Consider the following 5,000-nt stretch of genomic DNA (forward strand, 5'->3'; position numbering starts at 1 on the left):
AGGGTATTTAAGGCTTTCTTGCCTGACTGGAGAAATACTGGCAGGGATGGGAGAGCGGCTATCCAAATGTGTGTGTGTGTGTGCGCGTGCGTGCGTGCGTGCGTGCGTGCGTGCGTGCGTGCGTGCACACACACATGTGCACACACACACACACACACACACACACACACACACACACACACACACACACACACACACACACACACACACACACACACACACACACACACACAGAGTATACATTATATAAAGACAGTATAGAGATATAAATAGAGAGACAGGGAGAGACAGCAGTCTGGAAACACAAGAAGGGCCCTGAAATAACCTGGGGGGGGGGTGGACCATCCTCAGCCATCCACAATTTTTATATTTACAGAATTTCCTTGCCCTCAACTTTATTTCTTTTCAAGTTCTTTGTTAAAAAAAAATGTGTTGTTGATCTGAAGTCTCTAAAATAGTGGGGTCAGTAAATTCCCTGTAATTTGGGCATTGGATGTACGAATTAGAGGGCAGACCCCTGTGTGTGGTGCTTAATTCACATCTTAAGGTGGTCATTAAGTCTTGTGTGTGCTGAGAAAACGTAACAGAGGGCAAGGGAGAGAGAGGGAGAGAGAGAGAGAGAGAGAGAGGAGAGAGAGAGAGAGAGAGAGAGAGAGAGAGAGAGAGAATAAGGGTAATGAGAGAAATGGTTTTGAGAGAGGGTTAAGAAAGACAGCAATAACAACAGGGAGAGACATAATTACACTTTAATCTAGTTTTTTTTTTATCAGTTTGAGTTCTGCCAGTGTGCCGGTGTCAAGATAATCTCAGTATCTTCCAGTCCGGGAGGTTGAGCAACTAATGCAATCACTTCATCTCCATCTTAAATTCCACCATGCTCCCATAAGCGCAAATCTCATTTGTGCTTTTAATGGCTGGCCCGAAAACAATGATAATGTTTGAGAATCAATCAGGACCTTGGATACGGCCATTTTCATTCATGTTTTCATTTCAAAACATCATTCTATTCCAAAAACGTTCCCAGAGCCGACTCCAAGCCATAATGGAGTCGCCTTTAAAAGCATTTGGTGTGAACGTTCATCGTAAGCCAGGAGACTCCAAACCACATGTCTGTTTCTGCCATTAAGCATGCAGCTATAGGAGGATTGTCATAAAAAGGGAGTTTATCCCACCTTTAATTAGGCTTTTTTCACAGACCACTGGGTGGTAGAGAGGCACACCCACCATGGATGGTGCGTGCGTGCGTGCATGCGTGTATATGTGTGTGTGCGCGCGATCGTGCGCGAACGTACATATGTGTGTGTGTGTGTGTTTGCAACTTTGCATGCATGTTTTTGTGCTTTGTTGGCCAAATGGCCTTGCAAGGATAGAGAGGGGTGTAGGTTATTCCTGTAGGTCTATGCTTGAGATTGGCATTAAGATTAGATTGAGGTCAGGGTTAGAAGTAGTAGTCGTAAATGGGATGTTGATTACTTTATTTTCCTTCAGTTTTACATGTAGCACTTTGTAACTTGGTTAAGGCTAGGCAAGTCTGTGCCATTGTGTGTGTGTGTGTGTGTGTGTGTGTGTGTGTGTGTGTGTGTGTGTGTGTGTGTGTGTGTGTGTGTGTGTGTGTGTGTGTGTGTGGTTGCGTGCATGTGTGCGTGAGTGTGTGTGTATGTGCATGTGCATGTGCATGTGCATGTGTGTGAGAGAGAGCTGGGTAGGCCATGCTAATTGACCACCGCATTCTGCCTGTGATGTTGTCAATTGTCAGTCTCACCAAAGCCTGACCACATCCTTGGTAAACCAAGCAGCCGGCCTACTGCTGGAAAAAGACACCATGTAAGCTGCTTCTGAACCACAGCACTCAACACACACCAGCTGAAATACATGGAATTATTTTACAACTCTCTCACTCTATTTCTCTCCTCAAATACAATTGTATTTTACTGCATGCTGTGTTAAAATAAGAATGTACATTACTGAACAAAGTATAGTACATTAGGGGGCTCTAAGGGTGGTCATTACAGTCGGTTCATTTGGTTCAAAGAGGGATATCGCCAAAACTGTTGTGCTGACTGGATTGGCATGGGATTTGCTGTGCACCTTCATGCTCCCCAGGGGTGACCCCTGTTTATTTTGAAGACCCATTGGCCTTTCCTCTAGCACCACCCGTAGGCCAGGATTCCCACTTGCACACAAGAGATGTCTGAAAATCTAATGGGCAGATTGCCACGAAACTAGCTGTGCACATTCATGCTTCCTGGAGAATGAACCCACATGAATCCAAGTGACTCCATGACCCTCAGGCAGAAATGTCAACTTTGCAAACAACAAATCTCATAGGCAAAGAGCGACGAATATACAATAGCAGAGTAGACCTGCCTAAAGACCAGAAGCCTAATATTTCCCTTGGCCAGGGGGTGGGATTCCCCTTTGACTGAGCATTGGATGTTTGGTTTCCAATGAGGAAAACAAGGATTCAAATCCAGGTGGTTCTCTAACTTATATAAAACATGTGTAAACCCACTGTAACTGTTTTTATTTCTATGTGCAGTGCAGTTTTATCTCAGGCATAGTTAATGTCATATTTCTCTCGGATTAAGGTTAATCAACACTGCAGTCTCCTCCCTCCAGGGTTAAGATTAGGAAAAAGCAACAATGGTTTTAAAAGCCTCTGGACATCCTTGCCTGATTCTACCTCCCATGCATCTTCCTACATACAGCCACCATGTAGCGTTATGGACCAGTTTTACACGACCTCCAGGCTCCAGCATCTTTCCACTTTCAAGTTTGATTTTACAGGGCGTCCACCTCGCAGTCATTAGTGTAACAAGATTTGTTGCACGGAGAAACCTGTTGTTGTAAACTCACCCCTTGGTTGAAATATACCCCCACTTCAGTAGAATCTATTTCATTTGGTAGACTAGACAAGGTAAACAATGTGCTTAAAGGTTTAATGACATTCACTTTTACACAACATTCAAAGTCTTTGTCCTGGTCCTTCAAAAGTGTACAAAAAGTTTTAAGTGAAAATTCCATTCCAGTGATCAATGGTAGGTGTTTTTCTCTCACATTTCTAAAGCCTTTTCAACTGCAATGAAAAAATAAATCTTTGCCTGCGGGTGTCGCTGGTGAGGGATTTTGCCTGTCAATCATCGCCTCTGCTCCGCCCCCCCCCAAAGGAAAGCATAGGGGAGGGGAGGGGCGAGGAGGAGAGTGGGCGGGATTAATCGACAGTGACCTCACTGTCGAAGGGCCACGCTCAGATTACTTTTCAGCCTAATTATTCAGAAAACCCCAGACCACAGAAAATCCACTGAATGTTCTAAGTTCAGTTTTTTTGGGTGTAATTGAGGTCATAAAACCGCAAATAAAACATTGAAAATAAAAAAAGTGAAAATGAATGTCATGATACCTTTAATGCTTACATGTCCCGTATTATAATTTGATCTTTCCAAGATTATGGAAATTATAATATAAATGTGTCCACTCTCTCCTGCACCAATCCTTTTATTTGAATTCCCTCACATCCACAAGTGGTTGGAGGTGGTAAGAAAGGCGTCTCATTTAGCAGAGACGTAACGCATGAACACGTTGGCATGTGCTTCTAGTAAGAGTTATATAGCCACAAGTAATTGCTAATCAAGTTGTTCTCTGTAAGTGCTGCAACAAAGCAAAATATATATAAAGCAATTCACCCGTGACCAAATGACCTGACATGCTTGTTTAAGCTGGAGAAAAGTGCATCAAAGGCTGATTTGGATGTCAGATCCTTCTCCATGTGCTGGAAAGAAAACCCATTATTCTTGTAAACAAATCTTGTAAACAGGGGTTATTTGAATAATTGCACTCGCAACATCATGTAAATACTTTCATCAATCTATTGTTATTACGCATTCTGATTATTCCCAGATTGCTCCAAGATAGATACCAGGTTTGATGTCTACATTTTATCCTAATTACTTTATGGCACATGCTGTACTTGTTTTCTTAGCACTCTAATTACTCGACCACTTATCCTTTCGTTGGTTGATTAGGTTTCATGATGCTAACTCTGAACTTGCATTTTGTAAGTCACTCTGGATAAAAGCGTCTGCTAAATGTCTAAATTGCATTCGTAATAGGGTGGCCGTAGCTTAGTGGGTAGACAGGCTGTCTGGTAATCAGAAGGTCACCGATTCGACTACGGAACCTGAGCAAGACACTAAACTCCTAACAGCTCCCCCCCAAGCACTCATCATGACCATCTAAGAGGCCATCAGCTGGGTGAAGCTGAAACAGAATTTTACCTGCAGGATTAATAAAGGTCTAATTTCTTTTTACTGACCGACTGACCTATGGTTACACACTTGCACAATGGATGTGGGAAACTCCTAACAGCCTTCACTGGTCTCCATTTCATTTCCAATGGCAGGTTATGAATGGATCAAAGCCTGTACAAACTGCTAGAAAGTGCAGTTCTTCTCAGCAGGCTTCGTACTGGGACACAGACCATGAACTCTGGCTCCAATCTATTAAATAACACAATATTCCTCTGTTAATGTTGCTCTTTGTTCACAACCCTGTCGGAACATCCTGAGACTATTTCCGTCCGTGCCCCCTGGTTGAGAGATGCTGCTGTAGACTGTGCGGCGTGCGCTGTATGGAGCTGTGTTTTTCTAGTTTCTTTTTTGTGTGTGACTGAATTCAACTTTCAACAAGCCAGTTCAAGCAGAGCTGCCATGTGGTCGGCAGTGAGAGTACAGCACACACACACACACACACACGCACGCACACGCACACACACACACACACACACACACACACACACACACACACACACACACACACACACACACACACACACACACACACACAGACACACACATGCAGACAGACAGATGTAGAACCTTATCGTACTTTCTGTAGATTATTGGCTTCACCACAACAGAGCTAGTATTTTTCTCTTTTGAATTTCGTATGTTTGTGTATGTGTATGTGTATGTGCATGTGCATGTGCATGTGCATGTGCATGT

The 5,000-nt window shown here is 43.3% G+C and overlaps 1 protein-coding gene across 1 annotated transcript in view; it reads right to left on the reverse strand.

Annotated features, from left to right (window-relative positions):
* Positions 1-5,000, reverse strand: part of scara5 (scavenger receptor class A, member 5 (putative)) — a 106,008-nt gene that overhangs the window by 28,460 nt on the left and 72,548 nt on the right. The window lies entirely within an intron of this gene.

This window comes from Gymnoscopelus braueri (assembly GCF_963280865.1).
Source record: "Gymnoscopelus braueri genome assembly, chromosome: 16".
In the NCBI taxonomy this organism is placed as follows: Eukaryota; Metazoa; Chordata; class Actinopteri; order Myctophiformes; family Myctophidae; genus Gymnoscopelus; species Gymnoscopelus braueri.